Raw genomic sequence first — 23,447 nt, 5'->3', positions numbered from 1 at the left:
GAAGACGATAGGAACGGGAAAAAAGAGAGATAACTCCGAGAAGGGCTTTATCTTTCTTTCTTTGATTTCTGCTTGGTGCCAAGCATTTCTAAAATAAAATAGAAATTTTCAAACTGACTCTCTGCTCCTCTCTCAGTGAGAAGGATATGGGGTTGTGGAGTGAAAATGCTGGTTTTGTTTACCCCTGGAGAGGCGCTGAGACTCTCAGTTGAGGAACGGCACTGTTTTCAAGCTGAGCTTAGTAAGCACTCACTGGTCACGTAGAGGAGTTCTCATGAGTTCTCTTTCCATCCTTCTGCCAGGGAAACTGAGGCACAGAAAGGCAACGTGTTGGATCTCATGTCACACAGCGTCAAGGACAAGGACGAAGACCGAGCCCAAAGAACCTCCCTTTTCTTCTAGGGTACACAGTTCTGCAATGACTGTGGTGACGTTCAGGAAGGTGACGGAGGCGTGAAATACTAGTGAGTCACAGGGGACTGCTGCCACTCCCGGTTTTTAGCTACGAAATTATAGTCCTCATTCTTCCAATGCACACTAGGTGGAAATCTATTATGGGTGGTGTTTGAGGTCAGTAGTGGGGTGTGCACACCTGTGTATGGGAAATCCAATTTCTGTTGTAGCTCTGACTACGGCGTGCAGCTTCCCAACAGCTCCCACGCAAGGTCCATACCAGGCTCTGCGCTGACTGCGGCGAACATTCAGTCCCAGTCCCGGGATTCACACAGCCAACCAGGGAAGCATTTCCCGGTGGAGGAACAGTGCGGTGGGTCCAACCATGCCTTCTCTTTGGACACTTACAGAGATGGGAACAGGGCACAGGAAGAGTTAACAACAGGTATGAAAACAGGTTGGAAAGCCTGGGGAAAAGGAGGTCCAAAAACAGAGAGTTCAAGAGTGGAAAAAAAGGCAAATCTAGTGTAAAGAACTATCCAAAAGCATTTCCACCTGTGAAACACAGGTTTAGAGGGGGCGTGATACGCTTGGGATAAAGCAGACGGCAACGCTGTCCTGGGCTCCCTGTTTGCTTGCACAAGCCATAGAGCCACAGCTGGGCGCCTGGTGGGTTATGCTGCAGGCACCCAAGGTGCAGCGGGACAGCGGTGGATGTAGAGGAAAGAAGGGAGGTGAGCAGACAAGGCTGATGGAGTTTGGCCTTTTCATGGGAATTTGAAGACTGGCCACAGAGGGAAACCTTTCCATGGCAGAGATAAAGGCAGGGGGATACCTTTCCATGGCAGAGATAAAGGCAGGGGGATACCTTTCCATGGCAGAGATAAAGGCAGGGGAGTTGCCATTGTCTGTGTCAGAGACAACAGGAGACGTTACTGTGGCAAAGTGAAAATAGCAGCTGCTGCAGCGAATCTTCTCTCTTCTTTCAGTCTTTAACAGGAGACTTTCTCACAGTCCCCCCTGTACAATAACTGATACAATGCCATCACGGTGGCCTCGGAGAGTCCAGCTTAGTTGGCTGCTGCCCTACCACTCCACCCTCATCAGCGTGTGAGTCAAGGCCCATGCAGGAAACTTCAGCCCCCAGCAACGACCCTTCTATTGAGAAGCAGGCTGTGCATGGCCCCTGTCACGGTGCAAGAGGCAGGTCACACAGTCTTTTAAAGATTTTTTTATGGTACTTCCTGCTTCAGACTCAGAGCAGCTCATAATCTTTATTAGCATCCTTTCCCCAGCATTTCTGCAAGATAAGGAAATGCTTCTGCCCCCATTTTTTCAGGTGAGGGATAGAAGATGATTCACAAAGATCCTTCAGGTACCACAGGTGTCTTCTGACCCTAGGCTGAAGGTCATGTACCCCTGCAATCACCCAAGTTTCACACCTGGGCATGTCTCGTCAGGTGCTAGGAGTTAATGGAATTCACAGGCAGGGCTGAAATCAGCTCTGCAAAGGCTCCGAAGCATTGTTTTTTAACCAGAAAAAGGGCAGGAGCATGGTTCCTGCCTGGAGCACTCTAATCCCTAAGGTAGCTGGGCTGGAGCAACCACGCAGGGATGTACCAATGCCCGGCTGCACCCTGCAAGCGGGAGCTGTGGCAGGGGATGTGTGGCCGGCACAGGGCGCAAGCAGGGTATGGGGATGGGTCTCGTCTTCCAGTGCGTTTGAAACTGGACTTAGCTGATGGGCTTCGGAAAATTTGTGAATGGCGAAATTTTCTTTCGTGTCTCTGGATATTAAATGTGGTGGCTACTTCTCCTGCCCTCCTTTTTATTTTACAAAGAGGTTTGCCACTGTTTTTTTCCAGCCCTTCCTATGTGGTGACAATCTCTTATTGGAGGTTTTTTCCATATGTGTTGCCAGCTATGACTGGCTTTTGCTAATACAGGTATGCAGGCTTCTGCACTTTCTGCTTTTAACTTTTTGTAACAATCTCTCTACCCCCCCTTAAATAACCTCCTCGTGCATGAAGTTTGTCCATGGTATGTGTGACATTTCAGTTCAAAAGCCAAACCTATAGCTCGCTGCTCTGCACCAGGCTATATTAAGCCCATCCAGACTTTTTCTAGTGAATAGAAGTGGGGAAAAGTCTCTGTGGCTGTTGTACTGTCAGCTTTCCTATCCAATTTAATTAGTTCTGTGGAGCTCCTTGACTAAATTTGCATATAATTTATTCTTCCCTCCCTTTCCTTGTTATATGCGTTAATTATTTTCATGCGGCAGGCTCAGGGCTCGCAGATGAAACACAGATCTGGGCGAACCTCTCCGCCTCTGGCAGGCGGTCACCCCAGGGAAGCAGGGCCGTGAATAGGTACGGGGGGAGAAAATTGCGTATGATAAATCTGAAGTTAGGCAGACTGAAAGGCGGGACCGGAGCAGTGGGAAAGTGCTGGCAGTCTGGGTCTTCTCTGAGCCTGCGCATACAAATACAGAGGTTGGTGGGAAGTGGCTTTATGAAACCAGTTTCTGCTGCTCGCTTAAGGGTCAATACTCCTTCAGTCCCTTTGGGATTTGGGTTTGGAGCTCATGGACAAGACTTAAAGAGAAATAAAAGTGCACCTCTGATTTGAAGCAGGTTTTAGGGGTGCACACGGGGTCTGCTGAGGCACTGCCCGGGTGCAGGTTGTGACAAGAGGGAGCATTGCAAGGTACCAGGGCACGCATGGCAGATGTCACTGCCAGAGAGAGCGAGTGGGACGAAATCAGCTGCAGGTTGAAGACTGATGCTCCTGTCACCTCTGTCGGGGCTGCTGGAGCAATGACACCCCTCCCTTAAAACCCAGGGGCTGCGGTGAAACCTGCAGAAACCGGTTTTGTTTATTTGTTAGATGGAGATACATGAAGCGAAAAGCTGATGGTTTCACACCCGTGTCTAAAATCACTAGGGTCATCAATCAGGACCCGAGTTTCCCAAAGAGTTTTCTGCTTCTTTGGATGGGGAGGTAGGGTGCTACCGCCTGGCCCTGGGATGGGGCCAGCAGTGACCGCAGGCTCCAGCTCCTCCTGCTGCTCCTTTTGTTGCAAGGAAGTAAAAAAAAAAAAAAAAAAAAAAAAAAAAAAATTAAAAATCTGCCCATGTACTGACAGAATAGCAGACTTCCTCCTTCCACTTGATTGCAAAATCTAGGTTTATCTCCACCTCTCCCTTTGCATTTATTTGCTTTCAGGGACATAGAGGAATTCAGATGAGCACCCTCCTTTTCTCCGTGGTGCGGCCGTGGTTTGACAAGACGAGGAAGAGGACTGCTTACTGGTCTGCCGTGCATTCAAATGAAGATAGCAGCAATCTAGTTCTGCATGATACGCATAAAAAATGGTCATTTTATGCTAGATCATCTCCTGTTGTGCAAGGTAAAATGGTTTTGCATCTCTGTACGACAGAGACAGAACCAGTTAAACACAGTCCAGAGGTATATTTTGGTATCTCCCTAAGTAATGATATTACTGATAATTAGCAGACTATCCTGTGGCCTGTAGTTACTTCTAAATTTATCAGTGGGGAAACACTTTGTGGAAGCTATTGCATCTTGATTTTGTTATTAATCCATCTGTACAGCTGTGCTTTCCCACCATGGCAAATGTCAGATATGGGAATTGGTAGAGTGGGCAGAGGAAATACTATGTGTGGAAGGCACAGATTGTTGGCTAAATAAACCTCCCCCAGGAAAGTGTTTGGAGAAATGGGAGCAGGAAAGGGAAAATCTGATTCCAAACACAAAGAGGGAATTTAGTTTAAATACCTCAGCCAATGGAGCAGAGATTTTTAACATATGACATGTGTAAATTATTCTATTTTTTGAGTGCTTTGTTTACTGCATAATTTAAAGGAAGATTTTTGTCGCCCTTTACGACATAATTGAATTTTTATAGTGCTGTTAATAAAAATATACATCAAATGTGACAATTATTATTCTTCGATGGATTTTTATATTATTTCAGTCTGAGAGAGTGATGAGAAAACATTAAGGATAACTCTAAAGATGTATTCTGAAATCATTTCTGTGATTTAGTACTCCTAAAAATTAGTGAAATACTTGGATGTCTTCTCTACTTCTGTGAAGTAATTCTGGGGTTTCAGAGCGTGTTGATATATTGTAACAGTCGTAAAAGAGGGGACAATCCTGCAGTCACTTCCAGGTAAAAATCCCATTTGTTTCCATGGGAGCTTTGTCAGGGTAAGGGAGACGGCTGCATCAGGATGCAGAAATGTACGTAAAAAATGTCAGTTCCAGTATGTCATTTATTTGAGTGTTGAAAACAGCATTATCCTTTCATGTCCCATACAGTGAGGCAGTAAATCATTTTAAAAAAGGTTTGGAGATAAAGAAAAATACATTTGACTCTTTGTGCTTGGTCCTGGCCCTTCACTTATGTCACTCCCTTCGTTTCTGGGGGACATGTTACAGAACAAAGCTGTAGAATTTAGTTGTGTACACGAGTGGAACAAATTTCTACAGTTCGCCTTTCCACCTCATGAGATGTAAACTGACAGAGTTCAGAAAAATATTTCCTTGTCTTTTTTATTAATAGGGAGGGGGAAAAACCCCAACATTAAACGTCTGTCACTACATTTATTTAGGACAGCAGTTTCCAGCTGAAGCATTTCTTAAAAGTGTCTTTATCCTTTGAAGAAGAAATGGTATTATTTCCAGAATGGAGAAAATGATGATTTAAATATGTTTTCTGATAATGGGACCACTTTGTTAATGAACAGTAATTTTCTGGCTACCTCCGGAGGAATTAAGCTCATGGATTATATAATACATCTGTGAAAGCTTATCTGATTGCCCAGTAATTGTGACCTCATCGTGGGTTGTGCAATTAAGCATTAAGCTACTATTTGGCACCATGGTTAATTGTGTTTTACTTTTCTGATACGCTTGTTGACAATACGGAACAAAATTACCGATAACAGCAGAGGGGTGGGAGGAACAGCGCTATCTAAGCACCGTCCCCACGCAGCACTGCAGGTGTCCCTCTCCAGTGGGGAGGAGATAATTAAATAGGCAAAGAGCTAATGACAGTGGGGAGACCGTCACATCCAATGTGAAGGCTTTTAGGCCGGGCACCAAAGTCCTTTTGCTTTCAAACCAATGTGTTACGCTGAAAGAGGCAGATGGGTTCAACATGCAAGGGAGTAGTTTTGCAGGGCAAATTTGCGGGTATGTCTTTTGGGTATTTTCCTTCACCAAATCATAGCTCCCTAAATATAAATGGTTGTCGGGGAATGTGCAAAGCAGCAGCACTTTAATAACCTTTCTGGGGAAGTTGTGCCCAAAATATAGATGTTAGTCAAGTTGAAGGTGGGTTTTGGAGACATAGTGAGAGAGATAAGATCAAGGTGAGCAAAAAAGCAGTACTTACAGGCAAAGATAAATGACTTAACACTGGGAAGGGATCCCAACACTTCTGACCCTCCAACCAATGTGCCAAAATCTTCAGGTGACCAAGAGCCACGAGATGCTTACCTGGTATCTCGGAGGGAGTGGGGACTTTGGGAATGGTTCGTGAGCAGCTACATATGTGGTCACAACATTAATTGCAAAGCAGGGATTCACACGGAGCTCTCCTGTAGGACAACTCATTGTAGACACCTTTGTTGACCCAGTGGATTTTCTTATCCTCCTCACTAAGGACTTGTGCTGTGCATTGCTCCCTGCACCAACAGCACCCTCCTGCTTGATGCATGACACAACTGAGTCTAAAAGCCAGCTCTGACCTGCTGAAGAGACGCAGGTCTCCACATGCTAGTGCACGAGAACCAGAACGTGAAACGGGTTGGAAAGAAGAAATAAATTTGTCAGTTCTTTCATGCCGAGAGAAGCAAGAAGTGTAAGCATCCACTGTGGCTGATTTCAATAATGCGAAATGAGGAAGTATTAAAGTCTTTTCATTGTGGTGTAGTCATACCTTCTCAATGAAACATGCTTCTTCTTGGACCTCCTCCTCCTTGGGCTCTGCCATCTTTTGAGTAGTACATCAACAGTACGCCCTTTTCCGTCATGATGTACTGTGCTCGTATATCTTCAGAGTGAGCTTTCTTTCTAATGATCTATTAGTGAAATGCATCATTTGAGTGAGGATGATGATGATGATATACTACTCCATGGATGATGCCATCCAAAGGAAAGAAAAGGTCAGACAACAAATTCAATAGACTTATTGGATAAAAGTCAGGCAACACATCATCTCCGAGGCCGCTTTCCTAATGCCAAGGAGGATTGCTGATATAAGCAATGCATTCCGGGGACCATTTCTTTTACAACTGTGCCTGAACTGACCCCTGAACGTCAAGGGAAAGCAGCACTTTGGATCATCTGAAATGAGAGACAACCAAAATATTTTTGTGTTTGAGACTATGTGTATGACAGGTTCAGCATCGAATCCCCAGGCAGCATATTTCTTATGGCCATGCTTCTGTCTGCTAGGTGCACATTCACAAATGTCGCATACATGTCTCTCTGCCTAGGCTAGTTCTAAATTACGTGCATCTTTGTAGAACCTGATCACTTGGTTCACTGCAATCTTATAAGCAAATAAGCTTTTTGGTCAGTTGAAGTTACCAGTGTAGGATTATAGAATAGCACCTACAAAATTGTCACGTTATTGCAATCATTTCCTTCATCAAGTCGGAAAATATATTTTTAGATCGTTCCCTCTGCCTCTTTTCCGCAACATTCAAAAACCCTGCTATGCTCAGCCCAAGCAAAAAATATTCAGTGTATCTTAGAGGGAATTTTTTTAAAAAGGTATGGATTTTTTTCTTCTCTCATGTGTCTTGTTTGCTTTCTTAGACTCCTAGAACTTTGCTGTGGAAAGGCACTGAGAGACCTATAAATAATGTGCAGAGTTGTATCCCAAAATGGGTTAATTGTTTAATGCCTACTGAAATGTAAATGAAGCTTATGAGAGTGCTAAGAGATTCATCTATCCATCCAAGGTCAATATATTGAGTAAGGTGCAATTTGCTATGGGGGAAGGGTCTTCCAATTAAGATTCTTGATTTTCAGAAAAAGGCTTCAGGCTGGCCTCTCCTTTCAAGCCCCCCATATTTGCATTTGCTGATAATGATGAACAGTTTTGTAGTGGCGAGATGTGACATCTGACTGCTTGATTTTGCCATTTCACACGCGAGAACGACATGCCGTGCAGCTTCTCAAACAGTGGGAATATGACCTGGCACTGGCCTTGAAAAATTGGAAAGGATGCTTTTAAAGCCAAGGCCAGTTCTGTGCTGTATGGACATTTCAAGATGCTGGCGGTGAGTTGGTGCCAGCGACCAACCCCCCAACATCCCCTTTTCTGCAGAGCGTGGGATGGGCTAGCAGTTGTACCGTCGTAAGTGGGGTCAGACATCTCCCAGCTGGTATCTGTGTATGGTCTACGGAGTACTGTGGAATAAATTCAAAACACAACGCATACGCTTAATGTGTTCCACCAAGATTTTTCTGCTTTTTTTCTCCCCCTGTATCATTGACATGAGAGACTGTTTATTTCTAGGGAAAATGCACAGTTTGTTCTCTGGAAATCTTAGCATGCATGAGCGTCCGCCTCTAGTGAGGTCCTTTTTTGTAATGGAGTGAGGAGTTGCTTTTCGGGAGAGGGCAGAGGGAGATTCATCCTGCCTTGAGCTGGCTTCCTGAAAAATGCAACGCATTCATAGCTGGGAGCGACTGTCTTGAGGTCCCCAAAGCTTGTCTTCTAGTCAGAGGCTGCGCACAGGGCACTGAATGGGAATTATCAGAGATTTATTACACCTGAACGAGTAGGAGTCCAAAACAGCACAATCACAGAAATTTACCATGCACAGAATAATTCCTGCAGGAAAAGCTTAGAAAGTCTTTTGGCACTTCTGCCCAATTCCATAATCTTCATGTCACTTTCTTTTGTTAGAAGAAACGTGTGTTCAGGAATGCTGCCGCTTCTTTATTTAAAGCTGTTTCAATGTACTTAAATTGCTTCAGTATTATTAAACCTTCTTGGCAAGCGTGATTTTTCTGTGTTGAGTTAGGGTTTCTAACAAGATAGAAAAAAGCGAATTGGTTGAAATGAAGGTTTACTTGTTTTTAAAAGCATGAGCAAATTTCTCGCAATGGTGTGCCAAATGCAGCTTGTAAATTACACAATGACATTCCACAACAACATTTTCAGCTATTCCAGGCTTCATTCGCATTAAAATAAAACTGAGAGACAGTTTAGCATGTACAGGTGTGTGTCCATGAATCACAGAGTTAGTCTTGGGCAGGATGGTTCTACGTGACTCCAACAACTAAAGCTATTGTAAATGCAACTGCAAAATAAGTGCTGTAAACGTATGTGTGCATCTATATTTAGACAAAAGATCCCATACTATACACAGACAAGCAAACTCTGTGGTTATCTATCTGAGATGTGGATATATTATCCATCCTATCTCTGTTTCACTACCTGTTTTTTAGAACAGCTGCCATACAGCTGATAATTTAAAAGGTGCAAACACCCATCTCTATACTATACACTCATAAAAGTTTCCTAAGAGCAAAAAAAAAAAAGGGTCATAATTATTAGGGAAATCTTCCAGTATGAAGAATTAATAACGCCTCAGTATGAAATATTTGTAAATACATTTTTGCTTCTCAGCATTGTAAGTGAACGTCAGGCTAACCTGGACGCAATCCAGTTGCCCGCTATTCTGTTCGTTGCTTCCAAATAACACCAAATAGGGCTTAATAATCAATGACAGATCTTTTCCTACCAAGCCTGGCTTTTTCATGTTGGTTCCTCCTTTTACCTTCCCTGTCACGTCTCCGAGCTATTCCTCTGAATCCCTGCCTAGCCTGGACTCAGTTTAACCGTGCCCTCACGGTGCTGCGATTCACACTACAGTGCCAGTGTCTCCCCATCCCAGCATCCGTGAGCGGCAAAATTGGCTCAATTGCACCTGCAGCCCAATTTCGCAGTGTGCCAAACTTTCTCTTTAAATATAAATAAATACATAATTGAAAGAAAGAAATGTCATCTTGTTGCTAATGGTATTTTGCATCATTTTGCAGCTGTGTTCATTTTGAAGTGAGCAGTCGGTGATTTTCGAGTTAGCTAGGTGAAGTGGAAAAATAATGATGGATTCGGTAGTCTTTTGTCACTTTCGGGCCTGAATTTTCCTTATGTTTGTGTGAGCGTTGGCAGTGCAGGTCCTGCTGGAAGAAAAAATCTGGGCCATTTAGTTTCTCATCATTTCTCCTCTGTCCCCCATTATAATGACTGTTGAAAAATGACTTTGGGAAAAACAGCTTGTGATCTTTTATCACTCAAATGTGCAACAACGAAAATTAAAATGGAGGACAAACCGATAAAAATGCCTAATACCTCATAAACATTCTTTACCCGAAACAAAGAATAGCAGGAAATAGAAGCAGCTCTTAATGGGAAGATTTGGAAGTTTGAGACCAATCTTGATTAGGCTTTTTCCCCCCAGTTTGTTGTGTGGCTTATAACATCTCTTTCCGGACAGAATAACATAGGTCAATAGCTGACAAAAACCTTTAAGAACCGGAATGATTAGTGGTCTGAGCCAGAGCTATTAGCCGACTCACGAATTCGTGCTCTTTCAGAGATGAGCTTGTCTTTGGCCAAGGAGCATAAATCTAAAACTCCGAACTCCAGTGTCTGCATAAAATAAATCAATACCCAGCCCTACCAAGGGATGCGCTGATTTGGTCAAAAGGAAAGAAAGCCTGATGATTACGAGCTCTTTTTTTTTTATCTTTCTTTCTTCAGGAAATGATGTTTATGATACTGTGTGCGCCTGTCTCCCTGGTGGACATTTGACACTGTTACCCAGTTTCAGCCGGATCTAGCCAGTGTGCAGGGTCTTAAAGACATTTGGGTGTGACAAGTTTTGTGAAAACAAGGAGTGAAGTTTGGAAGCAAGAGCGAGGATGCCAGCTGCTGCCTGTTTGTACTTCTCCAAAGCTCTTGGGGCATGCCTTCTGATGCGCCCATCCATGGGCAGCTGCTCACAGCCCTTGTTTGACTCTCAAACTCAGTCCATACTTCAGCCTAAGTTATTATTTCCTGCAATACTGGGTAATACTGGGCAAGAGAACTCGACTTCTCGGGGCCCCAAGATCCCTTTTTGTAATCCATGGAAAAAACTCCCTTTTCCTGGCCTCTCTCACCCATTTTGGGTCTAAGCTCTTTGTGAAGAAAATAATGTTTTTTCAGCTACAGTATTAGTGCCAAGGGACTCTGTCCTAATTGGAGTGCCTGGGTGCCACTGCAATATGGACAATGTGTGTTCACGTACCTCAGAAACAATCCTGTCTCCTCAGGGCCTTAACACCTTCTCAAAGCAGAAAGGCAACTCTCCACCTCTTCACCTGAACGCAGGTAACTGCAGAGCAGTCTGGCAAAAATGCAAAATTAAATAGGTTATTACCATAACTCTTCTCCTTCACTGTCCCAGTTTTCCCAGTAGTTTTGCTTTCCTTTGAACTGCAAGATCCTTCTTGCAAGACTTCACATAAACTCTTTCTACCTGATGGCCATCCAACCATAAGCTGTTGGAGAGAGGAAAATATATACAGCGGACAGAGGGAAATATTTAAGGCGGTGCAATTGCCTTTTTAGGGCCATTTAAAGGCAGCAGCCAGGAAAGGAAAGGTGTGGGAGGGGTGGTGAACCACAGTTTTGCGTGGTTAATAATAACCACACACAGTGTCCTCCTGCAAACCTCCTCCTGCAGCTCCTCTCGTTTAATGGGAAATCAGGCAAAAAGCTTTTGATGTTGCCTTTATCTGCACATGGTAGGTTTCCCCTCTGCCAGACTGTTGAATTGAAGGGAGCTGTTGCTCTGACAGGGCTGGCTGGTGGGAAGGGCAATGGGAAGAGACCACTGAGGGCTCAGATCCACACTAAGAGCACTTAGCTTGCCCCACGTACTGGGGTGGGGGGAGGGATGGCCCTCACAATTAGCAATGATCATTATCATCAGGCAAGTGATTCTTCAATATTCCATAAAGCAGGGCCTCCGACTGCACAAGCAACAGCAAATATTGTAGCAGATTTATTAGTGGAGCATGAAACATTTATATTTTTCAGATGACAGGGCAGATGATGACTGTGTTATGCTAGCAGGCAGGATGAACCTCATTCGAAAAGTGCCTCGTAGGTGATGCCTAGATATGACAGCAAGATGAATTAAGGTCTTTGAGCATCAAGATGGAGTGATAGACCCTGGGAATTGAAAACTAAACACCAGTGGTATCCTTCAGAAAGCAGCTGAGCTTTCTTTGTGTAAGTCAAGGCACAGCCTTGATAATTGTGGTGCCCCGGTGACATTGGCAGGGATTGAATTTTCCTGTCATCTTTTAGAAGGGCGGTTTACCAGGGTAAATGTTTAGTGCTTCGAATTAGAGTTATAGTTAGCAAGAGATTGAGGGAAACTGGTGTTCCCCAGAGATCTGGACTTTGCCAAACAACTTAGTTGAAGGGGTTTTGAGCCAGTGACAGCTTCCATTTTTACTGTTTATTAAATCCATTACTCCTCAAATCTATAAAAGACCTGGACTGGGGTGTCTTTGTACAAAGAGCTGATTGAGGAGGACAGCTGAATAAGGTCCAACTCAGAGTTGCAACTCAGGTAGGGCTAATGGAGTAAGTAATTGGACAATATTTAACTTAAACAGTCAAGCTCTTTGGGTTTACTGGTGTTTAATTGCATCCATGTCAGTTCTTGAAGGGAAAGGAAAAGGCCATGGAGTAGAATCAAATAGGACTTTCCCTCAGCCATCAGCAGCCCAGAGGGAGAGACTGGCATCTTTATCTTTTCTGCATATTTTATCCTCTTCTAGCTTTTGCCATTTTTACTTTTTTTTTATATATATATATATAAACATATTTCCAGATGACAGATCTTCCCACCATTCGCTCTGTTACCAAGTTTAAATACATTTTCTTGAAGCAACCCAGTATGTGAATGAGTTTCACACCTCCTTTAAAATGTACACGCAGGTGGATCAAAACTGTGCTTGAGATGGCAGGTAAGTCTGACTTATATCCTGGGAATATGTCCCCTGTGAAACTTCACTGTGTACAACAAGATCAGCTACCTTTCACACTCAAAATACTTTGAACTCAGCTGCATCCTGACAAATTGCAATGGTCTCCTTCAAACAGAGAAGGCAGGAGATTGTGCACCAAGGTGTGCTTTGTCTTTTCTTTCTCAAGAATGAAATGAGTTTTGTCCTTCTTTTTTTTGGTGAAATCTGCAAAAGCCAAAAAGCCCCAAAGCCAAAATCTGATCTCTCCCCTGGTTCTGGGGGTGTTTAACATCGCGCGTAGTTTATTTTAATCTGTACTGGACTAATTCACACTGGTGTCTGTGTTTGCTTCCATTTCACTGAAGAGTGAATTATCGTTACATACCATAGTTAGTCATCTCAAATTTGTCTGGTCCCACTGAGATACTCATAGAATCATAGAATCATAGAACCATAGGATTGGAAGGGACCTCTGGAGATCATCTAGTCCAACCCCCCTGCCAGAGCAGGGTCACCCAGAGCAGGTTGCACAGGAACGCGTCCAGGCGGGTTTTGAATGTCTCCAGAGACAGAGACTCCACCACCTCTCTGGGCAGCCTGTTCCAGGGCTCTGCCACCCTCAAAGGAAAGAAGTTCCTCCTCATGTTTAGGTGGAACTTCCTAAGCTCAAGTTTGTGCCCATTACTTCTTGTCCTGTCACTGGGCACCACTGAAAAGAGCCTGGCCCCATCCTCCTGACACCCACCCTTTAAGTATTTATAAGTGTTGATAAGATCCCCCCTCAGCCGTCTTTTTTCCAGACTGAAGAGACCCAAATCCCTCAGCCTTTCTTCATAAGAGAGGTGTTCCAGTCCCCTAATCATCTTGGTAGCTCTCTGCTGCACCCTCTCCAGCAGTTCCCTGTCCTTCTTGAACACGGGAGCCCAGAACTGGACACAGTACTCCACGTGCAGCCTCACCAAGGTGAACCACTCATTTATCTGCCCTCTTAAAAGCCACATTCGTTCATGTCCAGCACTAAGGGGTTTGTGTCTTCATCTTACCAATGAGCTTCATGTTGAATATTTTTGTTGCTGGAGGACTTAAGATTATGGGAGGTCTGCAGGACTTGAGCAAACTGCCTATCCTTTATCAACACTACACAGTGGCTGTGTTGGCTGCAAGCACGCTGGGAGCCCTTAATGTTTACCTATTTCTGTTTTCAGGCTGGTTTGCTCCATCTACAAGCACTGCTGGGCTAGTGGGAGAAAAAAATACAGGTAAATGGTAAGAAAAAACTGTGTTCCAAATTAAACGTGGGACTAAGGCTTGGTCTCAACAAGCCCAGGATGAGAAAAAAAAGTCGCTTTTTCTGCTATTCCATACTTCAGACTTTTTGAAACTGTGACCTCAAGTAATTGGTACCCCACTCAGAGATCAGGCAGACAAGGCTGTCGCTTGGCACAGAGCTTCCTCCTGCTGTGACTGCTACCCTGCAACACCAGCAGCTCTGTTGGCACATTGCAGGGACCTCTGCCGGGAGTTATCCTTGCTTGCTGTGTCCATCTGTCTGGGCAGACCACTGCAAGGACACCCGAGCAGAACTGAAGTTTTCCCACGGAGAAACTGGGCTTCCATCTTTGCAACTGCAAACAGGCAATACTTCCCCTCCTTTAAGCAAAACTGGAATTTCTGACACAGAAGAACAACATTTCTTGGATTTTATTATAAGCATATTACAGCTTCTGTGGCCCCGTCCTGCTGTTTTGAGCCAACGTGGCCTCTACCTCCCCTCCACTCTGGATTGAAGGCATGAGGTTCCCATGCTCTCATGCTTGTCCAACATTTCTTAGTCAAGCTGAAGTTTGCAGGGAAAATTTCTTTTAAAATTAGAGCAGCTGATGGAGTTGGAAGAAAAGCAATGAACTTCAGTGTTCTTCACTTCTCTGTGGAGTGTCTGGCATTATAAGTAATGCTTACAGATTCATTTTACATCGCTTAATTCATGCTCCTGGACAATGGATATAATCCCTAATCTCAGTGATTTCTGTCACTATGATACAAAATAATTTTATGTGCTTTTGAACTATATTTAAACAGTTGGATGAAAGGGCGCTTATGGATCCACTAAAATGGATTTGTTACATCACTTGAATCTGCTAGTGCGGGACATTCAGTGCAAGCTGAATTGCCTTTTGTGCCTGGCACAATGCATTCCCTTTTTATTCACTCATACCGTGAAATCCAGGACTAGAAGTTACATGTTTGGCAACAAGTAGGTCTCACAGGAGCCTGGATGTCAGAGTAGAATGAGCTTTCATTACGTAATGAAGAGGAAAAAGGGAATGAAACCCTAAAAAAGAATTTTACCAAATTCTTCCCACGGACATCGTGTTATTAGAGTAGCTAGTGAAGTTAAAACAACACCTAAAATACCAACAAGCCAAGAAAGATCATAAAACTGCAAGGAGCAGGAAAAATGGCACACAGCACACAAACAATGTAAATTAAGACAAAGAAAATGACTGTAAATGCCAGCAGTCCCTAAAACATTAGGGACTAATTTCTAACAAACCATTAGCTGCATGGGGAATTGTCAAACATTATTAAATATAATTTGCTACATCTGTTTTATTATAGAATTCATTTGGCACATATGCTATTTACGTTGTACACTGTTTGGTTGTTGTTTTTTTCTTTATATACCGTCTTTTTCTTTAAACCTTACCTGACACCCAGGCGTAGTAGAGCAAGTGGCTTAGGATTTAGTTTACTCCGGCCGTAGGAGCTCAATTTGTATGTTTGCATACGCACTTATATGCGAACAGTTTCCCTCCTGCCTTCGCCCTCCTCCCACCTCCCACAAGCAGATGCACACGAATGTTTCTGCGGCACAATCAGCCGCCAGCCCCCAGCAAGTGCTCTTTCTGCTGCCTAATGCTATGAATGCATGTATGGAGGACACGGCTTGCAGCCTCTGCAGGGATACTGTTACCATCAATATCATTGTGCCATTAATATTTAAATGGAACCATGCTCTGAATTGCATTGGGTTTTTTTAAACTAATATTCAAGAGGTAGGTGGTAGCCTGTAAGCACTGATATCAACCGCATCAGCCAGCCAATGCTGTAATCTTGATCAAAAATAATAATGTCATCCATAACACTGTAAAGATTTATTAGTTGTGACAGATCTATACATTAACAAATCACTACATGGCCCTGAATCCCAAGTAAACGGAGCCAGTCTCATAAGGAATGCTAAGACCTTTTGAGAACCCTATTAAGAAGTGCTTCACTTAGGAAAAATTTGCCCCAAAATAGTACAAATTTGTGTGTTTGTGTGTGGGCATGGGTGATGGATGGCTGCCTGTCCACTCCTCCTCTACAGGCAGGATGGGGGATGACTAGCAAACCAGAATGGGCCCAATAAGTATTTTCTGGTGCAGTTCTGGTTTGGGTTCTGTTGTAGCTTGAATTTGTTCTCATTTGGTTCCACTTTCCCTTCCACAAAACTGCAGGATAACTCGCATTGAGTTATTCTGAGAAGGTATCTTTTAAGCTTGATTTGACACCTTCACAATAATTGTTTAAAATAGGCATTCCGATGACAGCAGCAAGGTGATCTTGTCTGACATGCATTTTGGTAGCTTTTACTGGTGTGGTGTACAATGCATAAAGTCATGAGACTCCTTGTGATGTTACAGTTTTAACAAAAGCAATTAAAATAATGGAAAATGCAGACATACATTATCCATTCACGCTTAGCTCTTTCTCTGTGGTGTTTCCATCTCAGGTATTCTGGTGGTGGAAAAGTCCTCAAGAAAGAAAAGACAAAAGTATCTGGCCTCTGAGGAGTCCTGTCCCTGGGAGGAATGCTGCTAAGTCCAGTCACTTAAAATTCATGATACAGTCCATAAATATCAGAAGATTAAAGTAATAATAACCTGGAGGGTTTGGTGTTTAGTTTTTTTTTCAGGCTGCTTCCAGGCTGTCATATCTTCGTAGCTCATACTATCAGCATTTCCTTCAAAACAGAAACATTCTAAAACATCCATAAACATTCATAACAGAATATCTAGAAACATTCTCTCCAGAGCTGCTGTCCTAGTGCAGGCAGAGCTTTAGTGTCTAGGGACTTTCTGCTCCTGTTCCCATGAAAGAAGAGCTGGTACTGTTGTTATGCCATAGCCTGTACCAGAGAGGAAATTAAGATTTTCTAGTCTCGAACACTCTTTTCCTTCTCTCTCTAATGCTATCCCCTTCTAATTCTTGTCTCAGGGATAAGCACGTAACTCAGTGCTCCAATATTGGTTTCAGTCATTTAGTTACGCGCTGCCAGAAACTTGAGGGTGCCCTTGAGCCAGAGGATTTTGGAAACTAGGCCTCTCCTCTCTTTTGTTGCCCTAAGCGATCATGTTGCCTGCAATGGGAGACTACAATCTTGAGGCAGAGCATGCAAGGATGTGGAGGATACAGCTTGGACGCAGCCGAGACTTTCTCTTTCCTTCACTCTCAGGGGCTGCTGAAACAACCCACGCTGCCTGTTGCTCAGGCTGCTTCTCTGTTCCTCACATCTGGACACCGTGCTGCAGATCTCTCCCCACTACATTTAATGCAATGTTTTCTCTTCACCCACACCCCTCATGCACCGTCCCTTCAGCTCTTCCCTCCTGTAGGATTACTTTTCTCTGTTCCTCAGCAGTGTTGTCACATTACCGTTCATCTGAATTCCAGTGCCAAGATGATTTTCTTATTCTGCTGTTTTACCCTCTCCTTCTCTGTCTTCACTTTCAAGATTTTTCACAAACTATCCATACACTAGTGTCCTTTTTTGCTGATAACTGACTCCTCAATGACCCCAAGACACTGGACTTCATTGCCCACTTGCCAAAGTTTCAAACAAGCTTCATATTTTCTTCCTTAAACTTGGGATGTGCTCACTGTGAACGTCCATCAACTTTTATCCCTTTCCCACACCCTCCTTAGATCTGTGTCTGGCTGAGAGTCATTGTAATCCTAACAGAGTATGACCATGCTGGAAGAATAAGAACTTTTGCATTTTTAGTCACTAAGCCAGTGGCAGGACATGAAGGTCTCAAATTAACAACTACCAGTGGCTGAACAACTGATTTTGTATGGTCTTTAGGGAGGACCAGCCTTTTCCAGGCAGTTGTGCAAAGGGTGGGAAAGTAAAAAACCTGAGGATTTTCAGTCAATCTAACTGATCAAAGAGTCAAAGGAAAAACTGGTTTTGAGTGACTTCCTACTCGAGAGAGAAGAAGAAACAAGTCCTGTTTTGACTTTTAAAGTATTGTAAAAAATTTTAATGAAAGTAAAATTCTTAGGTATGAGCAACACATACCAAGAGACTATCTTCATTTTTTGAATATGAGTTCAATAAGATTTCAAGAGTTTTGAGACTTTGTTTTGGTCCTGAGCTGGGACAGAAGGAGAAGCATGTAATCCTCCAAGCTCTGCAGACTGGGGATCTATTTCCTGCCTGGAAGAAAGCTTCATTGTCAAGGTATCTGTCGACAAAAAAAGCAGCACCAACACTCACTCTTACGATGGTGTTTTCACTCAGGTTGACCAGGACCCCTCTGCATGGTTGGCTTAAAAGATATGGCAGGATCAGCTGGACAGGCTTTTAATTCATATTTTCTGCTGGAACATGTAATTTGTGGAGCTGTTACAGATAATATGTTACAAAAATATCTTTTAGAGTGCTCTACCTCGTAAGTATAAGGCCCCTGATATTTTTGGAGGAGCATCATAAGCTGTGAAGTGCACCCCTAAGGCAAAGCCCGAAGTATTAAAATACTCTTTTTATGTATGGGGAAGGGACACTGGAGTGGTGCAGTGATTTGTGTAAGGGCATTTGGTTACTGAGTGATGGAGCTGAGGACTGAACCTGCGCTTGTGCTGACAGTCTAAGTACAGTGCTGCCTTTCCTACCCGTCTCACTCACAGACAGCCTCTTCGTGTGGTTTGGACATCACGATAAACATCATTAATTGATAACCGATAAATTTTCTACTTGGTCTGGGATAATGTGAGAACACAGAGGAGGGTTGAACATCTTCAGCAGCTTTATTAACTGTGTATTAAAAGATAAAGTGTATTAAAGGAGAGATAAATTGCATTTGCAGGTACTTCTGATTTAGAGAAGGGGCTTTTTCTGGAGGATTTAACATATAAGACACTGGGGTTTTATGAGCAATTGTCTCAAATCATGAAATGGGACCAAAGCAGCAATTTGTTCCCAATACTGCAGCCACACAGAGACCTTGTGGCAAATGACAACTAAGGAAATGTCAGCTGCTTTGATAGAAAATACCTATGAGGATGTTAGCAAGAAAGCAGATCTAGGCTCTTCACAGCAACAGACAATGGGCATAAGCTGAAACAGGGTAAGTTCAGACTGGATATGAGGAAAACATTGTGGGGACAGTGAAACAGAGGAACAGGTTACCCACAGAGGCTGTGCTGTCCCCGTCCTTGGAGATTTTCAAGACATGACTAGAGAAAGCCCTGAGCAACCTGGTGTCATCTCAGAGCTGACCCTGCTGTGAGCAGCAGCTGCCTGGACTGTCCCACGACCCTGTGGAAACGGGACTCACTTCACCGCAGCAGCCAGACTGGGACCCTGAAGGGTGTTGTTCCCAGTAGGAGAGTGAGGACGTACCAGGAATTATTCAGCAACTTTACAATGGAGTTAGGATGCAAGTAAGGAAAATCGCTTTTTCTCACCACCTTCTCAATATTACCAGCTCATCTTTGCTCATCTTTGTTTTCCCTCCTAACCAGCTTCAGGCCAAAGCAAGCCTCTGTACTTTCCCCCCTGAACTCTGTGTAAGGCCAAGAGAGACAGACATGAGGTCTCTTCTGAATTAGAAGAGGGTGCTCAAATGTGGTGGCATATAATCATATATGTCCTTCTATGCCAGGCTCTTGCATATTGCTTCTGAGCAGTGCTTGATCTGCTAGCTGGGCAAGATTAAATACTGTACCGATATCCCCCACGTGGCAGCATCTATGACAAGAGCATCAAATCAGTCAGTGACATACCACCAGTGGAAAAGTCATCAATCTGTCTCCATAGTGACACATCTTCTGGGCAAGGTACAGGCAAGAATCAAAGTTATAAAAGGTGTTTTTCTTATGCTGCAGATTCTGTTTGTGTTTGCTTTCTATGCTTTTTTTTGTGTTGGTTTGTGTTGGTTTTGGGTTTTGTTTTTGTTTTTGTTTTTGTTTTTTTTTTCAAATGGGTCTTGCTGCAATATATACTTAGGTTATTTTTTTCCTCTTTTGTGCACTAGTTTCTCTCTTATAAAATATTTCTATGATGATGGGTTGGGACAAATTTTTAAAGCCTGGATCCAAGGTAGCAATAATGGTACTTACGCATTTCTATAGTGGGCTCACTTAATGAATCCCCGCAGCTCCAAACTCCCAGGCCATATATGTGTGTCCAGGGTTGAAATCCAGATCTGATTTCTCCACTCTGAACTCATCTCTAATAATTAACAAGCGTTTGCTGGATTCGCAAACATGCCAGTGCAAGAATCTCATGCTTATCTTACTTATTTTCAGTCCTGTCCATATTAGCACATAACTTAAAAAAAAAATCTAGTGTTACTTATTGTAGTATTTGGGAGTTCTGAAAAATTGCCTGCCACTAGAGGTTATTCAAATTCTGGTCTTGATGTATTAGCCTAGACAGTTTTAAAGCCATATCTACAGCAAGTAGTTAGCCATACTGCTGAACAGACATTTTTTTAAATGAACTACAAAGAATAGCCTATTGTGGTTAGCTTATTTTATTTACAGCATTTCACATGGTGTGAACATTAAAAATTTACAGAGTAATATTGATTTGCAGCTCCATCAAACCATTTCTACCCAAACTACGGAATCAAACTGTTTGAGGTAAGGTGCCTTATTCCAATGATTATTTGTGCTGCTCCGAAGGCTGCTCTCTGCGAGGCAGCCATAAATTCACCTCCGGGCAGAAAGTTAAAGAGGAGGTTCAGAAAGTAAATAATTGCCAGGAAGCATCAGGAAAGGAGTCTTGCTAGTGCGTGTGATGCACGAGAGCTGGAGGAGACTGGTGTGTCTGATAAGGGTTTAATAAATGCGTTTTCGGGGGCTGGGAGGCGGTGGGTCCCGCAGCCGGCTGGGACGCAGGGTGGCACTGTTGTCAGCCACTTGGCTGGCTGCAAAGCATCGCCCATTTTCAGCTGGTGAGAAAGATTTTTTTTTTTTTTTGTCATTTCTGTCACTCCCCAGATTAAAAAAAGCTAACAAATTTGCGTAGACCAGAAACCCAAATGATACCGGGTAATGGCACACGGCTTTGCAGTGACACTTCTGCCTGACAAGTGAGTTGCAAAAGGGCAAAACGCGGGGAAAAAAAAACCCTCTAAAAATTCAGAAAGCCACGGAGGTCCAAGTAACCTTTTAAAAAAAAACAACAAAAAAAACCCCAAAAAACCCCAACAACCCACAAATGCAAAAATAGTGCTGGAAATAAAGATGCCCTTCTCAACCCCATTAATGGGAACTTAATTAGGCGTAAAATTTATGAAAGACATTGGAAACGTGATCTTTTTCCCATTAGGGAAAACTGGGCTAGCTTCAAGTCTGTGGGAGAGCTGGGTGAGATTCGTATGTAAAAAGATACATCTCCATCAGGAAAGATATATTTGGAACATCTGGTAAACTTCTTTGGCCAGCAATGTGTATGTCTTGAAAAATATATCTAGAATTCTTTTCATCCCCTCTGTAATGCACACATGGAATTAAACTGTATTCCATGCAGATGTTATAAACTAGATCACTCAGCTTTCAGTCTCTCCGCTCACAAGTTCTGCTCACACTTTGGAACTAAACTGCCAGAATTTCAAAAGAAATTGCAGTGGTGGGATGACCAGGCGTCACTTGTCAAGACAAAGGAGATTAAAATCCAGGTATTTTGGAAGTACTAATCAAATTCAGCTGCTGTTAGCCCTTTTTTTTTACATTGCTACAGCCCAAACAAATCTAAAGTAAAAGTTTAAGATTCGCACCAGTGCACATTACATCAGGATCAAATTAATCTTAACTCATTTAACTCACTGCTCATATTAACTCACCAGCATAATAGGGGCCAGAGTCACAGCTAATTCATTTGAAAGCATCCAGAGTGAAGGGGGAGAAACAAAGATAGGATTTTGTACCTCAGTCTAATACTTCTGAAAATAGCACATCAAAAGAAGATCTGGAAAGAGCAGACAAAACTCTGCTTGAAGTTTATGGGTCAAATTCAGCAAAGACCTGGATGGTGGTGCATGTTACGCAGCAGCTGTGAGGAGGTGAAAAGATATTTCTGAGTAATTTGCAGTAATATGAACGCAGAGATTTCTCACTAGAAGGGGCAAGTAGCAACAAGAACGGACAAAGGAAGCGTCGAATCTCCGCGGCACCACCTCCCGCTTGCACGGGTTGGCTCTGAGGCTCTGATGTTGCCCCACGGGGGACACATCATGGAGGGGGTAGGTGCTCGGGTCTGTAAAAAAGGCAACAGGCAGGAGACAAAGTTAGGGCTGCTTTACCGTAGCCTGTTATCGGTTTGTTTAGAGGCCTTTGTCCAGTGTCTAAATTACTCGGTGTGTTACTCAGCAGCTTATGGCCAGATCTGAAGACACTTAGGCTCTTCACATAAATGTAGGTGATTGAGTCCATCAGTATAATCCATTAGCTTCGCCAGCCTAATCTTTTAAGTCTCTGGTAATTTTTTTTTCATTGGTGAAGTAACTTCAGCACCTGCAGTTTTGCTCTAGGGGATATATAACGAAGGAAAATTGTCCCTGTGAACACAGAATTGCTTTGGTCCATAAAATGGGGCATCCCAGGAAGGATTTATTATTTGTAATGGTCTTATAAATGATAGTGAGATAAAAGTAACATGAGATTTGAAACAACATGAGTGTTTTAAGGAGAGATCTGAGTGACAGGAGATAGTGAAAACACCTTCCTTCCCTCTGACGGCATTTCAGTGTGTCCACTGAATCAAAAAAGCTTTGCATTGTGGAGGAGAAAGGGAAGGGAAGGGAAGGGAAGGGAAGGGAAGGGAAGGGAAGGGAAGGGAAGGGAAGGGAAGGGAAGGGAAGGGAAGGGAAGGGAAGGGAAGGGAAGGGAAGGGAAGGGAAGGGAAGGGAAGGGAAGGGAAGGGAAGGGAAGGGAAGGGAAGGGAAGGGAAGGGAAGGGAAGGGAAGGGAAGGGAAGGGAAGGGAAGGGAAGGGAAGGGAAGGGAAGGGAAGGGAAGGGAAGGGAAGGGAAGGGAAGGGAAGGGAAGGTCATAATCTGCTGTTGAAATTAATGGCAAAGATCCTGTTCATCTTTATCAGGCAGAATCGTCCCTCTTAGGGAGACGATGCTACGGGCGTGGGGTTTCCCTCCCTTCCCACTTCCAAGGGGGTAAAGTGGGGATGCTTAATTGAAATGCAGGCCATGTCACTGGGAAGATTATGCAGGAGGGAGCTGCATCTCTTCCTGATTCCAATTCTATATCTTTTACAAAGATCTGTCTTAATGGTACAGTCCTGTGCTACCTTGTCTTATAAACCACTAAAGGAGGGAGGGGGAGGAAGGCAATTCATTCTACAGAAGTAGGTCCACTAGAGAGGTATTTAGGTTTTATAAATAGGTCTATAAATAATACATTTCTATTTCTGCTGGTTTTATTGCTATTGATATGCAATATAGTCCTCTGGGCTTAAATCTGCAGATATTTTTATTACTTGAGGTCATTGCCATGTTGCATTGTACAAATAGCACACTGCATTCACCTCAGCATATGTTTATTTTCGCATGCCTCAGTGGCTGTCTTGAAAAGACGATGCATCGGGTGTTATCCATCTCTTCTACCTGTCCTTAGATTTTGCTAAGTGCATACTTTTATGGATCAGTTGAAAAGCCCCAATCACTCTGTAATTTCAGATTTTATGCCTGAA

This window comes from Chroicocephalus ridibundus, chromosome 4, assembly GCF_963924245.1.
Source record: "Chroicocephalus ridibundus chromosome 4, bChrRid1.1, whole genome shotgun sequence".
NCBI lineage: Eukaryota > Metazoa > Chordata > Aves > Charadriiformes > Laridae > Chroicocephalus > Chroicocephalus ridibundus.
The sequence above is the reverse complement of the archived record's forward strand: the minus strand, read 5'-3'. Positions refer to the sequence as shown.